General features: G+C 40.5%; 1 protein-coding gene across 1 annotated transcript in view; it reads left to right on the top strand.

The window, feature by feature from the left end:
- Window positions 1-18,970, top strand: part of aven (apoptosis, caspase activation inhibitor) — a 119,775-nt gene that overhangs the window by 48,767 nt on the left and 52,038 nt on the right. The window lies entirely within an intron of this gene.

Genomic DNA, 18,970 nt, shown 5'->3' with positions numbered 1-18,970 from the left:
AGAAAAATGACCACAGAGACTGATGGTTGATGGTTAAAAATGACCTGGCAACCCTCCACCAACATCATGAAGTAATTTTCAGGTGCATAATCTGGTCCTTATATACCACCCCCCTCTCGGTAGGCATTTTGATATCATGTATAATATTGAGGTCGAATTTAGGATTGCGCAATGTATGCAATTTGAGACTGGGGTTCCTAACCTTTTTGACCTCGCGGCCCAAGTTTTCCACTACTGTACAGAGGGACCTGGGGGCCCACTCAAATATTACACTGAATTAGTAATCTTACTTTTAATGGTAGTCAATATTTATGTCTAACCTACTGACAGTTTATAAACGTATCAAATTATATGAAACCATGTATTAATCACAAAGATGATCCAAATATACGGTACTGCATTAGAAAGGAACATCAATAACTGACCAAAAATGAATTGGCATACAAATTAGGCATGGTGGTTTACCGGTATTATAAAGAGATATGTATTTGAGATCACACCACCATACCAGTGTATGTAATTCTTAAAGAACTGCACTTTTTTTTTTAAACGTTGCCTATGATTAGCAATACTTATGTAACAGAAGAACATATTTGTATGTCTTTTTTTTTTTTTTGCATTCTAAATACCGTATTTTTTGGCAAATAAGTCGCTCCCTGTAGTAATAGTCGCACCCGCTGAAAATGCATAATAAAGAAAGAAAAAACATATATAAGTCACATTTTTTGGGGAAATTTATTTGTTAAAACCCAACACCAAGAATAGACATTTGAAAGGCAATTTAAAATAAATAAAGAATAGTGAACAACAGGCTGAATAAGTGTACGTTATATGACGCATAAATAACCAACTGAGAAGGTGCCTGGTATGTTAACGTAACATAGTATTGTAGGAGTCATTCAATTAACTATTACATATAGAAAATGCTATACGTTTACCAAACAGTCTGTCACTCCTAATTGCTAAATCCGATGAAATCTTATACGTCGAGTCTCCTACGTGAATGAGCTAAATAATATATTTTGATATTTTACGGTAATGTGTTAATAATTTCACACATAAGTCTCTCCTGAGTATAATGTGTTGATAATTTCACACATAAGTCGCTCCTGAGTATAAGTCGCACCCCCGTCAAACTATGAAGAAAAATGCGACTTATAGTCCGAAAAATAAGTGAAGTGTGAAGTGAATTATATTTATATAGCGCTTTTTCTCCAGTAACTCAAAGCGCTTTACATAGTGAAACCCAATATCTAAGTTACATTTAAACCAGTGTGGGTGGCACTGGGAACAGGTGGGTAAAGTGTCTTGCCCAAGGACACAACGGCAGTGACTAGGATTGTGGAAGCGGGGATCGAACCTGCAACCCTCAAGTTGCTGGCACGGCCGCTCTACCAACCGAGCTATACCGCCCCTAAAGTGCTTAAAAAAACATCCAAACACCCCCGATAAGGTTTGTATACATGATGTAAGTATATATATAATAAAGTGCTTAAAAAAACATCCAAACACCCCCGATAAGGTTTGTATACATGATGTAAGTATACATATAATAAAGTGCTTAAAAAAACATCCAAACACCCCTGATAAGGTTTGTATACATGATGTAAGTATACATGTAATAAAGTGCTTAAAAAAACATCCAAACACCCCCGATAAGGTTTGTATACATGATGTAAGTATACATATAATGTAATAACAGGCACATTTATAACATTTAACATTTACGTATTTTGCTCATTTTAAGCATATGGCGGCGCATTCATTTAAAAAACGCATTACGTCGGCTGTTTTCTTCAACATGCGTCGTGTCTTTTTCACCATTTCTGGGTCTAAATTGGCTGTCCAAGTGTACCAATTTGTCGGATAACTTCCTCGTCCTTATACTATCAAAGTGAGATTCATTACTGATGGTTTAAAATAAACTTTCATGATCACCGAGGCGAGGAAGCAGCTCACCAGCCGGTGATGTCAACATAGGGTCACATGCTAGTGATCATGGCGCTGCTATAAATAGTTTGTCTGCGTTAGCGCTTATAATAACAATATCACTGAAACTTGGTTACTTTTTTAAGTCAGGAGTATTGTTGGTGGTTTTTAGATGGTTATTTATTGGGTTTTACGGGCGGAATAGAGGACCTCCCATTGGCTCCATTCTAAGCGGACTTTTCTTTACGAGTTAGAAGGCATTTTATTAAAAATACATCCATCGACTTGTCTTCCATAATGATTGTGAACGACAGGCAAAATTCCCTCCCCAAAATGCATGTTTTGAGTGCTGTGGGTGCTGTGCCCTTCCTCCTCCACACACCGAGCGAGGCAGGGTAGGAGCCGCTCTCACTTGACACAAACTCCACAGTATGAGCAGCATGAAGCATTAGGAATGTCAAAAAAAACATTTTTAACTTTTTTGTGTTTACTTTTTTCAATCTGTCAAGCCACTCAGGCAAAGCATATTGTTAATATACAGTAGATGCCCATATCTGCAGTACAGACTTATTTTACAAAAGAGATGTGTTGGATACTTCTCTTGTTGCCTTATTTGTATTTGACTTTATTAAATGTAAAATTTTATATTTAAAAAAAAAAAACAGTGAAGTTATATATAAACATTTTTCAGAGCTGTTTTTCAATTTTATGGAGGAATTAAGTTAATCGTAGAACTAGCACCGAATGTTATTAAAAAGTATTGATTTTGAATAGAGAATTGTCTTGAATCGATTCTCAATCGAATAGATACCCACAAGGCTCGAATCAAATCAAATTGTGTGGCGCCCAAAAATTCACAGCCCTATGAAGCATACCTTTCAACCTTCACCTTTATGCCGTAGAAATCACGTATGTTGACCTTTTTTCCTGGTGTTTTGCCGATCCTGTTTACCCCCCCGGATGTTTTCAATTAAAAAAAGAAACCTCAGCAGTATTGCCAGCAATCGGGTTTGTTTGTCTCCAGCCTCGGCAGCACTTGGCATCACCCGGGGCATTATGCGTACATGATGGTAGCCTGGTGAGTTTCAATTTACGTGATTCTATCAAATCAACAGGGCGGGAAACATAATTGTGCTTGACGACAGGAAATACTTTTCTGGCAAAATACTTTGTGTAACTAGATATGTTCCCAGTAGCATAGTATTCATTAAAAATAAAGTCATAGTATATTTGAAGGGGAACATTATCACAGTTTCAGAAGGGTTAAAACCAATAAAAATCAGTTCCCAGTGGCTTATTTTATTTTTCGAAGTTTTTTTTTTAAATTTTACCCATCCCGGAATATCCCTACAGAAAGCTTAAAAGTGCCTGATTTTCGTTATCTGTGAAGCCACCGTCCATTTTCCTGTGACGTCATCCAGTGATGCCAATACAGATAGCACAGCAAGATATAGCGACATTAGCTCGGATTCAGACTCGGATTTCAGCGGCTTAAGTGATTCAACAAATTACGCATGTATTGAAACGGATGGTTGGAGTATGGAGGCAGATAGCGAAAACGAAATGGAAGAAGAAACTGAAGCTATTGAGCCAATAGCTATTGACGCTATTCGGCCATGTTTGCTTTAGCATCGCCGGTAATATGTGCAGACCAACGATCGGAAGTTTCGCATCTTGTGACACTCGATCAACTTAAATCCGTCGATTGGTAAGTGTTTGTTTGGCATTAAATGTGGGTGAAGGGAAACGCTGAATGAAAATATAGTTTCAAATGTACATACAGCTTGCCTAAATAGCATGTTAGCATCAATTAGCTGGCAGTCATGCCGCGACCAAATATGTCTGATTAGCACATAAGTCAATAACATCAGCAAAACTCACCTTTGTGATTTCGTTGACTTTATCGTTGGAAATGCATCTGCAGGTTATCCATACATCTCTGTGCCATGTCTGCCTTAGCATCGCCGATAAAATGTGCAGACACTCCGACACATTCAATGGGGGTGTGCCGGCAGATTTCTTTGACTTTATCATTGGAAATGCATCTGCTTTGAGTGTCGCAGGATATCCACACTTTCTTGCCATCTCTGTAGTAGCATAGCTTTCGTCGGTAACGTGTGCGGAACAAACGACTGACCATTTCCTCGGCTCTCCCCACACCCTCGTATTTTGAACACATTTCGTCCAATTTCTTGCCACTTTCGCATCTTTGGGCTAGTGGTGCTACTTGAATCCCTCCCTGTTTGTGTTGTTACACCCTCCAACAACACACCGACGAGGCATGATGTCTCCAAGGTTCCAGAAAATAGTAGAAAAAACGGAAAATAACAGAGCTGAGAGCCGGTGTTTGTAATGTGTTTGAGAAAATGGCGGCTTTATTACCTAAGTGACGTCACGTTCTGACGTCATCGCTCCAAGAGCGATAAATAGAAAGGCGTTTAATTCGCCAAAATTCACCCATTTAGAGTTCGGAAATCGGTTAAAATGATATATGGTTTTTTTTCTGTAACATCAAGGTACATATTGACGCTTACATAGGTCTGGTGATAATGTTCCCCTTTAATATTTGGAGCCACTGCAACATTACACACATTTTGAACAGTAACATTGTGTTTAAATATATAGGAAAATAAAACACTGTATTTAAGTATAATGATTCTTTGACGTACCACTAGATGGAGCCTGCGTACCATTAGTGGTATTGGTACCACAGTTTGAGAATATTTGGTACACACAATCTGAAAGGGTGTTAAGCTGTAGCGGTAATATTGTCAGCTGCCACACAGCATCCCGCAGTTGACAGCTTGGTGACCTTAATTGATAGGGGAAACAAGGGTCTTTTTTTTTTTCCGCTAAAAACACGGTAAATTATTTTGAAGTTACTTACTGGTGTTTAAAATGTCCTCAACCCTGGGACATTGTTTTATATGTTGTTCTTTTGTTTTATTGTTATTTGCTAAGGATTTGAGCACAGCTAAAGATTTGTTTAAATGAAGATTATTCTCACTATTATGTTATTTTCAAAGCTTTTTATTGCATTTATTTATTTATTTACTTTCCCAAAAGATACTCGTGTTAAGTATTTGTTCCAATGAAACACATTGACATGCATATTTGAGTTTGACTTTGTCTAAATTCACTTTTTGTTTAGTTTTTTTCCCCCCCCTCCCTCAGGGGGGGGGCCTTCAACAGGGCAGTTGCTGGTTATTCCATCTCCATCGTTGGGGTCCCTCCGGGTGGGGTAGGTGGTTCCCGCGACCCTGCGCTGGGTGATCCTGTGGCGGCCGACTTGGGTGGGGTGGCCTGGCGTGGACCGCACCGTGCTCCCCGGAGGTGGGGTTGGGATTCTTGGGGGCCCGGGTGCTGGTGGGGCGTGGGGGTCTTCCCGTCCGGCTGCGGGGAGTCTCTGGGTTCCCCTGGGCGGGGCGTCCCTTCTTTCTGCCCGTGTGGGGGGTTGTCTCTCGCTGGTTTGGGGTCTGGCCGTCCGCTGCTTCTCTCGTGCCCTGTCCTCTACTGGGCGCGTCTGTCTGCGGCCTGCCACTGGCTCTTCTGGGCGGCACGGTGGGGTTCCCATCGCTGGCCGGCCTGGCTTCGTGGGGCTGGTTGTCCCTGGTTCTCTGGGCGCCACACCTGCTGTTTGGGTTGGGCTCTCTGGGCGGCTGGGGCCGCACTCTGGCTCCCACGCACACTGGGAGTCAAATGTATTGTACATACAAACACACATATACTCACACACACACACACCGTTATTCATACATACAAACGTACATACTGTACATAGGTACCTATGCTCCCACATTCATACACAAATACAGTACATACCTACATACTCCAAGTTCGTCCATCTACACGCACATTCACAATACTAACATACACACACTGTATATATACATTCACTGTACAAACATACATATACTGTACACATTTATTTATTTATTTTTTTTTAATTTTATCTATCTTTCTAGTTATTATGTATACGTATTGTTGCATTTGAACAACTATATTGTTGATAATAGACGTAAATTATTGGTATTGTTCATAATCAATAGCGCTTTTTCTATTGGTATTTGTATTGCTCCAGTTGTAGTGTAAAAATGCTCAATGCCATTTCTACCTGTATGTTATTATTTATTTCACTAACTGCTTCTTTGCTATCACTTTTACGATCATATTTGTACATATCGGATGTGCTGGTGTTGTTCTATTGTTGTTGTTGTTTTTGTTGTTATTGTTGTGTTTGCTGTTGTTGTTTTTGTCTCTCTGTCTAATCCCCCTCTTATCCCCACAATTTCCCCCTCTGGCTTCCTTTTTTTGTCTTTCTATCCCCTCCTGCTCTGGCCCGGCTGCACCAAATGATAATATAAATACATTTAATAAAGTCAAATCAAAATAAGGCTACAAGAGAAGTATCCTACACTTCTCTTTTGTAAAGTAAATCTGAACAGCTGGTATGGGCATTTACATCAACTATATGATTTGCCTGAGAAGCTGGACAGGACAAAAAAAATTTTAAAAATCACTTTTTGGGAAAAATATTGTGAAATATATATCTCATATTCAGCCAAAATATATCAATAAATGAGTTGTGGTCCATATCGCCTAGCCCTAAAACAAATATGTTGTGCTAAAATAAACAGAATTAATTGATTTTTTTCTTAAATAAACTGTCAATCAAAAGGAAAATGCAAATAAATATACAACTTTACCACTTCAGTCATCATTTTAGCGCTTAAAAAAATGTTCATATGACTTTAGCGCCAAACTTTTTCTGTGTTTGATATTGTCATTACTGCCACAAGTGGTGGAAAAGTGTATTACAATAGAGTACCGCTGTGGCCTATACAGACCACAGCTGAAAAACAGATATTGTTTTTGCGGCACAGCAATGCCCTGCCGTTAAAAACATAGATGTAAGTAAATGGTGTAAACTTGGTCGACGATAGAGCCTTAATGCTTTTGTCATGTTGTGATAATTAGAGATGTTCGATAATGGCTTTTTTGCTGAAATCTGAAATTCCGATATCGTCCAACTCTTAATTACAGATTCCGATATCAACCGATACCGATATATACAGTCGTGGAATTAACACACTATTATGCCTAATATTGTTGTGATACCCTGCTGTATGCATTAAACAATGTAACAAGGTTTTCCAAAATTATGGAAAGTTATGGAAAAAAATGCCAACATGGCACTGCCATTATTATTACTGAAGTCACAAAGTGCATTATTTTTTTTAAAGAGGCCTCAAAACAGCAGTTTGGAATTTGGGACATGCTCTCCCTGAGAGAGCATGAGGAGGTTGAGGTGGGCGGCGTTGTTGCGTCCCGTAAGAAGGTGTGGGGGGTAGCGGGGGTGTATATTGTAGGGTCCCGGAAGAGTTAGTGCTGCAAGGGGTTCTGGTTATTTCTTCTGTTGTTTATTTTGTGTTACGGTGCGGATGTTCTCCCGAAATGTGTTTGTCGTTCTTGTTTGGTGTGGGTTCACAGTGTGGCGTATATTTGTAACAGTGTTAAAGTTGTTTATACTGCCACCCCCAGTGTGACCTGTATGGCTGTTGACCAAGTATGAAGTGCATTCACTTGTTGTGTGTTTAAAGCCGTATATATTATGTGACTGGGCCGGAACGCAAAGGCAGTGCCTTTAAGGTTTATTGGCGCTCTGTACTTCTCCCTACGTCCGTGTCAGCGCCGTTTTAAAAAGTCATAAATTTTACTTTTTGAAACCGATACCGATAATTTACGATATTACGCTTTAAAGCATTTATCGGCAGATAATCTCGGCAGTCCGATATTTTTGGTCATCTCTAGTGATAATAATGCATGTTGAGAAAACATGTGTGCCATACATTTGACAGCAACAAGCTAATGGACGCGTCCTCCATGCAATGTAGCAACATCGCTCGCTAGTGCGAAGCCGCTTCTAAGTCAGCCATGGCGGCAAATAACATATCTCGCAAGTATCATCACTGGAAGATTAAAATAGCTTAACATGCTACATTACACACACTGGGAGGATGTGCTAACTGCTATGCTGGAGCTGTTGAATCTGAACAGAGGTGGGCGAATCATTACAAATGTCGACAGTAACGATAGCAAACATGATGTCAGTATATATGGTCAATACTTCAGTGGTTGTATCAGTATTTTTTATTATCAAAAATATTTTTTTGTTTTTGTTGTTTACAAACTTAGAAAAGTCGGGTTATGGTCACAGCAGGGCTTTTAAGAGCAAAAACCAAAAGATTGGAATCAGAGCCAATAGTGCGAAATAATTTAGATATTTAATTGATATTGTTACACTGCAATCCTGTGTATTTGTCCTGAATGTGATCCAAAATGGAATCATTCATTGATCTTAAAAATGTTTAGTATCAATTGGCTTGATGATACTGCCCTTATAACTGCTTGGTATTGGATCGATATTCAAATTTGTGGTATAACCCAAAACTAATGTAAACAAACAACAGAAACACATTAGAAAAAGATTACTGCCACCAAAGTTGACACTTTGGAAATGTGCTTGAAATATGCCCATGCTAATATTGATCAACTGATTAGCAAAATAAAGCATACACATAAAATGCATCTAATGTTGTGTTCTTAAAGGCGTACTGAAACCCACTACTATCGACCACGCGGTCTGATAGTTTATATGTCAATGATAAAATATTAACATTGCAACACATGACAATACGGCCGGTTTAGTTTACTAAATTGCAATTTTAAATTTTGCGCGGAAGTATCATGCTAAAACGTCGCGGTATGATGACGCGTGCGCGTGACGTCACGCATTGTAGAGGACATTTTGTTCCAGCACCGTTCACAGCTATAAGTCGTCTGTTTTCATTGCATAATTCCACAGTATTATGGACATCTGTGTTGCTGAATCTTTTGCAATTTGTTTAATGAATAATGGAGACGTCAAGAAGAAAGCTGTAGGTGGGAAGCGATATATTGCGGCCGCCTTTCGCAACACAAACACAGCCGGTGTTACATTGTTTACATTCCCGAAAGATGACGGCGAAGCTTTACTATGGAACAGAGCGGTCAAGCGAACACGGTTGGATTGGACCACACACACAAAGTACAGTGTATTGTGCAGCGATCATTTCGAAAGATCGTGTTTCAAAGAGGGTCCCTTGCGAAGGGAAGAGATGGGCATCGCCACCACCCGTCGACTGGTGCTGAAGAAAGGTGCGGGGCCGACCTTCAGGTTGTACAGGTATGACCATATAATCTCACTAAAACACTAGTAACACAATAAGGAGATAAGGGATTTTCCAGAATTATCCTAGTAAATTTGTCTAATAACATCTGAATCGCTCCCACTGTATAGTCTTTTTATTTTTTATTTTATTTTTTTCTAGTCCTTCACTCTCCCTTTCCTCATCCACGAATCTTTCATCCTCACTCAAATTAATGGGAAAATCGTTGCTTTCTCGGTCCGAATCGCTCTCGCTGCTGCTGGCCATGATTGTAAACAATGTTCAGATGTGAGGAGCTCCACAACCCGTGACGTCACGCGCATAGATATGTCTGCTGCTTCCGGTACAGGCAAGGCTTTTTTATCAGCACCAAAAGTTGCGAACTTTATCGTCGATGTTTTCTACTAAATCCTTTCATCAAAAATATGGCAATATCGCGAAATGATCAAGTATGACACATGGAATGGACCTGCTATCCCCATTTAAATAAGAACATCTCATTTCAGTAAGCCTTTAAGTTTGTTACAATTAGTTAGCTTTTGATTGGCTTGTTCACCGAACTCTTGACGCTTGACAATACACTTACAAACCCCTCTAAAATGTTGCCTGGCGTTTTGTACAGGTGTTTTACAAAGTTTCATAGTCGCAAACGCACTTCCATAATTCCTTAATACTGTACACATTTTTTTTTTTTAAACAGATACATACGTTCGGCGGAAGAAGACATAGGCTTCACTTAAGGACAACACCACTTTCGTTCTTTTTAATTCAGTTTTTTGCTATAAATTTCATTTTGTCTCCCAAGTGTGAAGAAGACTGTTTTGGTTGGTGCCAAACTGGACCGTATTTGGTGCCCACTTCTAGGTGTCGTTATTGAGACCTCCAAATTGCAAATGTAATTTTCTTAGCTGTATAAAACCTTTTATTTTTGAGAATCACAGCTGCCACCGATTGTGTAAATATTTGAAATTGCTTTTCTTTAATACACACATGCCGTACATGTTTCTGTCAACTTCTATGCCCTCGGCCTACTATTGATTCTTTGGAAATGCAATACAAGAACTGTTTTCCACACACTGGATCCCTGGGGGGATTTGTGCAATGAGCCGTACGCATAGACAGTGACTACTCGACTTCCGTACCTGGCACACATCAAAAGCTTCCACCGACACATTTGCCCTCCATGATGCATGTATGTTGACCACAATGTGATTTGTATTTACTGTATGAACAGTACCACTAAGAATATTAACAGTCTCTGTACCCCTCAAGGTTATTCCTCGACTATGTGATTTGGGTTTTATCTGATTGATCCTGTGTTTTTTAAAAGTTGAGGATTAAGAGACTGATAAAACAAGAAGTCTAAGGGCTCGAATGTTTGAAAGGAATCCAATCATCACAGCAAGATACCCCCTGCTGTCTGGTTAATGTGTCCACATGCTGGGATGAACGTTTCATGCCCAGAATTACTAACAGTGTTAGTAACTGTAACCTCTCGGTGGCATCTTCAAATATGGATCTTTGTCAACTGATCCAATATGGTGGTGTTATCTTTCTGTGCCTTTGAGGTCGTTGCAAGGAATCACGAAGAGGTGCAGCCTGCCTACTCGGAAAAAAAACACGAGACTACTGTGGGTTAAAAAATAAACTGACAATCATTTGGAACACAATGGTCAAGCTGGGAGTGAAACAGTCGACAACCCAACCTTGATAGTGATGGGAGTTAGGGAATTTATAGGGCTGGGCAATATGGCTAAAAACTGTATCACAATATGAGTATTTTATATCGGCCAGTATCAATATTTATTATAATTATTATGGATATAACAGTATAAATATCTCAGGGTACGATATCATCACTGTATTAAGCCCATGGTACCATATTATTGTGGTACAATTCCAAAAAGGAAAAAGACTTAAAAATGTTAGTGTGTAAAAAAACATAACGCTCAAATGTTCTAATCATATTTTTACTAAAAACTGTGTGCGTGTGTGAATGTGTATATATATATATATATATATATATATATATATATATATATATATATATATATATATATATATATATATATGTATATATATATATATTTAAGTATATGTATATATATATATATATATATATACTGTATATGTATATATACATACATACTGTATATATATACTGTATAAATGTGTATATATATATATGTATATTTATATATATATATATATATATATATATATATATATATATATATATATATATATATATATATATATATATATATATATATATATATATATATATACAAACCCCGTTTCCATATGAGTTGGGAAATTGTGTTAGATGTAAATATATAAATACAATGATTTGCAAATCATTTTCAACCCATATTCAGTTGAATATGCTACAAAGACAACATATTTGATGTTCAAACTGAGAAACCGGAAGACCGGGTCAACGTGAATGACTGCTCGCTGACTGCTCTTGTTGCAAAAAAAGCTAAATATCGTTCTATCTGTGTGCTTTTAACTGTTTTGCAGCTTTTTTTTACAACTTCTCAAACATATTTAATAGTTCAATTTAACTTGCAAATCACCCGAGCTCTATCTCACCACTCCGCCCTCAGCTAGCTAGCTGCTAAGCTAACGAGGCTAGCGGAGAAAGGCAGCGCCGGTCTGAAGGAAGCTACTCCCCCGCCACCGTGACCACCACTTCCCGAAGACAGATGGCACTCCACTCGGCGACGGAAAGTTTGGCTTCCTGCGCTTCGTGCATTTTACTCATGGATAGGTTGGCTTTGCTAGAGAACCGTGTCCGCCAGTTAGAGCAGTGTAATTTCGTAACTTTAGATGTTGCGGACACATCTGCTAGCGTTAGCTGTAGCGAGTTAACTAGCCCAGCTTGTAGCAGCCTTAAGCGGCCTACAAGCTACGGTGTACCGGTTGAGACGCATAATAGATTTAGCCCTTTAGCTAGTCCTACACCCCAGTCCACCGGGCACCACACTTTAGTCATAGGGGACTTCATCACCCGAAACATAAAGCTTAGCAAACCAGCCACAATTAAGTGTATTCCCGGGGGCAGAGCACCTGGCATTGAAGCTAATCTTAGGGAGCTAACTCGCAACAGGCCTAGTAAACACGTACGACAGGCTAACCGCACCACTAGTTATGCGAATATAGTAATACACGTTGGCTCCTATGACGTTAGGATGAGACAATCAGAGATTACAAAGAGAAACATAGCCAAGGCTTGTAATCTCGCTAGAAAGATGTCAATCAATCAATCAATCAATGTTTACTTATATAGCCCTAAATCACTAGTGTCTCAAAGGGCTGCACAAACCACCACGACATCCTCGGTAGGCCCACATAAGGGCAAGGAAAACTCACACCCAGTGGGACATCGGTGACAATAATGACCCAGTGGGACGTCGGTGACAATAATGACTATGAGAACCTTAGAGAGGAGGAAAGCAATGGATGTCGAGCGGGTCTAACATGATACTGTGAAAGTTCAATCCACAATGGATCCAACACAGTCGCGAGAGTCCAGTCCAAAGCGGATCCAACACAGCAGCGAGAGTCCCGTTCACAGCGGAGCCAGCAGGAAACCATCCCAAGCGGAGGCGGATCAGCAGCGCAGAGATGTCCCCAGCCGATACACAGGCAAGCAGTACATGGCCACCGGATCGGACCGGACCCCCTCCACAAGGGAGAGTGGGACATAGAAGAAAAAGAAAAGAAACGGCAGATCAACTGGTCTAAAAAGGGAGTCTATTTAAAGGCTAGAGTATACAAATGAGTTTTAAGGTGAGACTTAAATGCTTCTACTGAGGTGGCATCTCGAACTGTTACCGGGAGGGCATTCCAGAGTACTGGAGCCCGAACGGAAAACGCTCTATAGCCCGCAGACTTTTTTTGGGCTTTGGGAATCACTAACAAGCCGGAGTCCTTTGAACGCAGATTTCTTGCCGGGACATATGGTACAATACAATCGGCAAGATAGGATGGAGCTAGACCGTGTAGTATTTTATACGTAAGTAGTAAAACCTTAAAGTCACATCTTAAGTACACAGGAAGCCAGTGCAGGTGAGCCAGTTCAGGCGTAATGTGATCAAACTTTCTTGTTCTTGTCAAAAGTCTAGCAGCCGCATTTTGTACCAACTGTAATCTTTTAATGCTAGACATGGGGAGACCCGAAAATAATACGTTACAGTAGTCGAGGCGAGACGTAACAAACGCATGGATAATGATCTCAGCGTCTTTAGTGGACAGAATGGAGCGAATTTTAGCGATATTAAGGAGATGAAAGAAGGCCGTTTTAGTAACGCTTTTAATGTGTGCCTCAAAGGAGAGAGTTGGGTCGAAGATAATACCCAGATTCTTTACCGTGTCGCCTTGTTTAATTGTTTGGTTGTCAAATGTTAGAGTTGTATTATTAAATAGAGTTTGGTGTCTAGCAGGACCGATAATCAGCATTTCCGTTTTTTTGGCGTTGAGTTGCAAAAAGTTAGCGGACATCCATTGTTTAATTTCATTAAGACACGCCTCCAGCTGACTACAACCCGGCGTGTTGGTCAGCTTTAGGGGCATGTAGAGTTGGGTGTCATCAGCATAACAGTGAAAGCTAACACCGTATTTGCGTATAATGTCACCTAGCGGCAGCATGTAGATGCTGAAGAGTGCAGGGCCAAGGACCGAACCCTGGGGAACTCCACACGTTACCTTAACGTAGTCCGAGGTCACATTGTTATGGGAGACACACTGCATCCTATCAGTAAGATAAGAGTTAAACCAAGACAGGGCTAAGTCTGACATACCAATTCGTGTTTTGATACGTTCTAATAAAATATTATGATCGACAGTATCGAAAGCAGCGCTAAGATCGAGGAGCAGCAACATAGATGACGCATCAGAATCCATCGTTAGCAATAGATCATTAGTCATTTTTGCGAGGGCTGTCTCCGTGGAGTGATTTGCCCTGAAACCGGATTGAAAGGTTTCACATAGATTGTTAGACGCTAAGTGTTCATTTAACTGCTCCGCAACAATTTTTTCAAGGATTTTTTAAATAAAGGGAAGGTGAGACACCGGTCGGTAGTTTACCATGAGGTCAGGATCGAGGTTAGGTCTTTTAAGAAGAGGACGAATAACCGCTTTTTTGAATGCTAGGGGAACAGTGCCCGAGGAAAGTGATAAGTTTATAATATTCAGCACTGATGGACCTAATAATACAAAGAGCTCCTTGATCAGTTTCCCAGGAAGAGGGTCAAGTAAGCATGTTGTCTGTTTTATTCCATTTACACGTAACAATTCCTCTAATGTTATTTCCTCAAAACGAGAGAAACTATTTTGGAGGGCAGTATCCGCCGTATATACCATCGTATCAGTGTTAATAGAACCCCGTTGTAGCTGGGACGCATTGTCTTTAATCTCCTTTCTAATGTTGTCTGTCTATCTGTGTTGGCCCTGTGATGAGGTGGCGACTTGTCCAGGGTGTACCCCGCCTTCCGCCCGATTGTAGCTGAAATAGGCGCCAGCGCCCCCCGCGACCCCGAAAGGGAATAAGCGGTAGAAAATGGATGGATGGATAAACTAAAGAATTGCATAAAGTCATCAGCTGAGTGGGTTGAGCTACTGGAGGGGGTCCCTTGTTGGGTTAGCGATGCTACCGTACTAAACAAAAATTTAGGATCGTTTTTATTACGGTGGATGAGATTTGAGTAATATTTAGCTTTAGCTAAGGTAAGCATGCGTTTATAAGTTATTAAACCATCACTCCATGCTTGATGGTGCACCCCAAGTTTAGTCGTGCGCCATTTGCGTTCCAGCTTTCTACATAATAATTTCTGAGCTCTAGTTTCTTCTGTAAACCACGGGGTGCGCTTTTTTGGAGCCTTTTTTAACTTTAGCGGTGCTATGTTATCAATGGTTTCGCGCAGGGTGTCGTTAAAGTTGTTAGTGAGGTTATCAATAGAGCCCACATACTTTGGGAATGGTGCCATTACCGAGGGCAGTAGGTCAGCAAGAGTTGTCGTTGTGGCTGTATTAATGTTGCGGCTGCTATAGCAGTTATTATTATTATTAGTTTGACGAACATGCGTCTGAACCTTGAATTTTATAAGGTAATGATCGGACAATACTTTAGTATACGGGAGTATCGTAACTTTGGAGACCGTGATACCCCTGACAAGCACTAGGTCTATCGTATTACCGTTTCGATGCGTGGGTTCATTTATTATTTGTGTGAGACCACAGCTATCAATTACAGTCTGGAGCGCTACGCACGGTGGGTCCGATGGGGTATTCATATGGATATTAAAGTCCCCCATTATGATTATATTATCGGCGTGTGTCACTAGATCAGCAACGAACTCTGAGAATTCATTGATAAAGTCCGAATAGGGCCCTGGGGGGCGGTAGATAACAGCCAGGTGTAGAGGCAGCGGTGTGACAGACTTCATAGTAAGCACCTCAAACGATTTATATTTATTATTTATGTTAGGACTAAGGTTAAAGTTTTTGTTGTATATTAGTGCGACCCCCCCACCCCTTTTAAGCGGACGGGCAATATGCGCATGTATAAAGTTAGGAGGACATGCCTCATTTAGCGCAAAAAAGTCGTTTGGTTTAAGCCAGGTTTCGCTGAGACCGATGACGTTAAGATAGTTGTCTCTGATAATATCATTAACTAATAACGTTTTGGGAGACAATGATCTTATGTTTAAAAAACCTATATTATAGGTAGTGGGCTGTTTTAGGGAGTTTTTGATCAAATTATCCGTAGTAGCAATATTAATAATGTTGTGTTTATTATGCCCAGTGCATTTGGTATAGTTACGACCATATCTAGGAATTGATACGACAGGAATTTTCCGATTGTTTGATTGTTGCTTTGATAAACTGCACGCATCATGGTTAGCCACCTCAGTAACGGGGATTTTCCGATTGTTTGTTTGTTGCTTTGATAAACTGCACGCATCATAGTTAGCCACCTCGGTAAAACACATGTCCAACTCTGAAACACTCAAAGCAGAAAAAACGTGTTCTAATTTAACTGACTCCTTACCCAGACCAGTAGTCCCGCATTTTCCATTTAAATCCGTCTTCAGGATGGAGGGAAGTGGTGTTTTGTGGGGATTAGCCTTCTGCTTTGTTTTTAGCCCCGCTCGACATCCGCGTTTCCGATCACACCGCTGGCGTCTGCTCCGTAGACGGCCCCCGCTGCTACTAGGCTCCCCTGCTTCACAGGCCGCTGGATGTAGCCGCCGACGTATTCCCATGCTAGTTAGCATGTTTAGCACGCACGCGTCTATCAGTCCAAAACGGCCCGATATGTCCACATCCAGAAGTGTCTGGCGGTCGTACGTGATCACGGAGTGACCACGATGTGAGCCAGCCATAAAGTTTGTCCAGGCATCGAGTAATTGTCTCTGGCCCCCTGCCTGGGAGAGGCAATGATGAGAGATATAGCAGATTAGTCTCTCTTAACAAGTGGCTGGATAGCTTCTGTAGACAACAGGGATTTACGTTTATTGATAATTGGCCCTCTTTCTGGGGCAAACCTGGCTTGCTGGGGAGAAACGGCCTTCACCCTAACCAGGAAGGCGCTATCCTCTTGTCTCGGAACATAGATTTCGCATTGAGCCACATTTGACTAACTGCACTAGAGGCAATTACAGAGCCTGCTAGCCTGGGTATGGAGTCAGTTAAGTTAGAACTGGCCAGCGCCAGGCTGGATGATCCCTGTACACATAGCAATTTTCGTGGAATAATACACAACTCACATAATGTTTTTTCTGCTATGACTATGACTACGTCAGAGTTAGACATGCGTTCTACTGAGGTGGCAAATTATGATGCGTTCAGTTTATCGCAGCACCAAGTAGATAATCTGAAAATTCCCGTCATATCAATTCCTAGATATGGTCGTAATTATTTTAAGTACACTGCGCATAATAAACGCAACATTATTAATATTGCTACTACGGATAATTTTATCAACAACTCCTTAAAACAGCCCACTACCTATAATATGGCCTTTCTAAACATCAGATCTTTGTCTACCAAAACGTTATTAGTTAATGAGGTCATTAGAGACAACAACCTTAACGTCATCGGTCTTAACGAAACCTGGCTTAAACCAGACGACTTTTTTGTGATAAATGAGGCATCTCCTCCTAACTATACGAATGCGCATATTGCCCGTCCCCTTAAAAGGGGAGGGGGGGGTCGCACTAATATACAACGAAAACTTTAACTTTAGTCCTAACTTAAATAATAAATATAAATCGTTTGAGGTGCTTTCAATGAAGTCTGCCACACCGCTGCCTCTGTGCCTGGCCGTTATCTACCGCCCCCCAGGGCCCTATTCGGACTTTATTAGTGAATTCTCAGAGTTTTTTGCTGATCTAGTGACGCACGCCGATAATATAATTATAATGGGGGACTTTAATATCCATATGAATACCCCATTGGACCCACCGTGCGTGGCGCTCCAGACTATAATTGATAGCTGTGGTCTGACACAAATAATAAATGAACCGACGCATCGCAGCGGTAATACGATAGACGTAGTGCTTGTCAGAGGTATCACCGTTTCCAAAGTTATGATACTCCCGTATACTAAAGTAATGTCCGATCATTACCTTATAAAATTCGAAGTTCAGACTCATGTTCGGCAAGCTAATAATAATAATAACTGCTATAGCAGCCGCAACATTAATGCTGCCACAACGACGACTCTTGCTGAACTACTGCCGTTCCCAAAGTATGTGGGCTCTATTGATAACCTCACTAACAACTTTAACAACGCCCTGCGTGAAACCATTGATAGTATAGCACCGCTGAAGTTAAAAAAGGCGTACGCCATGGTTTACTGAAGAAACTAGAGCTCAGAAATTATTATGTAGAAAGCTGAAACGCAAATGGCGCACGACTAAACTTGAGGTGCACCATCAAGCATGGAGTGATAGTTTAATAACTTATAAACGCATGCTTACCTTAGCTAAAACTAATTATTACTCAAATCTCATCCGCATTAATAAAAACGATCCAAAATTTTTGTTTAGTACAGTAGCATCGCTAACCCAACAAGGGACTCCTTCCAGTAGCTCCACCCATTCAGCAGATGACTTTATGAAGTTCTTTAATAAGAAAATTGAACTTATTAGAAAGGAGATTAAAGACAATGCGTCCCAGCTACAACTGGGTTATAGTAACACAGATACAACTGTATATACGGTGGATACTGCAAATATCCAAAATAGTTTCTCTCGTTTTGATGAAATAACATTAGAAGAATTGTTACAACGTGTAAATGGAATAAAACAAACAACATGTTTACTTGACCCACTTGCTGGGAAACTTATCAAGGAGCTTTTTATATTATTAGGTCCATCAGTGCTAAATATTATGAACTTATCACTTTCCTCGGGCACTGTTCCCCTAGCATTCAAAAAAGCGGTTATTCATCCTCTCCTTAAAAGACCTAACCTCGATCCTGACCTCATGGTAAACTACCGACCGGTGTCTCACCTTCCGTTTATTTCGAAAATCCTCGAAAAAATTGTTGCGGAGCAGTTAAATGAACACTTAGCGTTTAACAATCTGTGTGAAACCTTTCAATCCGGTTTCAGGGCAAATCACTCTACTGAGACAGCCCTCGCAAAATTGACTAATGATCTATTGCTAACGATGGATTCTGATGCGTCATCTATGTTGCTGCTCCTCGATCTTAGCGCTGCTTTCAATACCGTCGATCATAATATTTTATTACAGCGTATCAAAACACGAATTGGTATGTCAGACTCAGCCCTGTCTTGGTTCAACTCTTATTTTACTGACAG

This window comes from Nerophis ophidion, linkage group LG24, assembly GCF_033978795.1.
Source record: "Nerophis ophidion isolate RoL-2023_Sa linkage group LG24, RoL_Noph_v1.0, whole genome shotgun sequence".
Taxonomy (NCBI): domain Eukaryota; kingdom Metazoa; phylum Chordata; class Actinopteri; order Syngnathiformes; family Syngnathidae; genus Nerophis; species Nerophis ophidion.
This window is presented reverse-complemented; position numbering and strand designations above follow the sequence as displayed.